Source organism: Acyrthosiphon pisum, chromosome X (genome assembly GCF_005508785.2).
Source record: "Acyrthosiphon pisum isolate AL4f chromosome X, pea_aphid_22Mar2018_4r6ur, whole genome shotgun sequence".
Classification (NCBI taxonomy): Eukaryota; Metazoa; Arthropoda; class Insecta; order Hemiptera; family Aphididae; genus Acyrthosiphon; species Acyrthosiphon pisum.
In genome coordinates, this window is record NC_042493.1 from 131109691 (window position 1) to 131110550 (window position 860).

Consider the following 860-nt stretch of genomic DNA (forward strand, 5'->3'; position numbering starts at 1 on the left):
GGGGGCTATAAAAGCCACTTTTTTATTTTGCCTAAGGCCACAAAATACCTAAATCAGGCCCTGAGTACCAACAAATATAAACATTGTTTGAGGACACTTGCGTTTTGAATATATAAAAAAATGTTACTACCTATGATAAATTGGAATATATAGCCGTAAAACTAGATTAAACTAAATTTCAGGTTTCAATTAACTAAGTGAAAATATATAATTATTGTATGATAATTAGTATGCATCACAATACTCTATATTATTATCTACATTCAATTTTCATAATTGTTTTTGAAAAATAAATTACATTTTAAATATAATACCACTAGGTACTAGATTTTGTGTATTTTAAATAATTATAATACCGTTAAATAATAATTTCAGTAAAAAAAATTGTTGTCTTTATCACTACTGTCGGCATCTATTGTAGTACAAGTAAGGCTTTGACGTCATCGGACATACAAAAATATTGTAAAGGAAGTTCTCAAATAAAAAAACATAAACATTGTTTTCGGTCACTTGCGTTTTTAATGTATAAAAATATTATTGTCCGAATATTACCCTACTATTAATATAGATATTTTTGAAGTATTACCTATTCCTACAGTTAATGCAATACTTTTTATTCAAGTTTACCCTGTTGGCAGGGCCGTCCCGAAGAACAATTTTTTGGGGGGTGGTAGACCTATTAATTTGCTGACTCAAAATTGTATTTCTTGCATCGCTCGATGATATATGTTTTAGATTCTGAGTGGAACGATGAATGTATTGATTTTACAATGATGTGTTTTTTTATTTTTATATTTTTTATTTTTGTGTCTGTCATCACGGTTTTGGGGCAGTAAAAATGTTTCGATTTTCTTCAACAG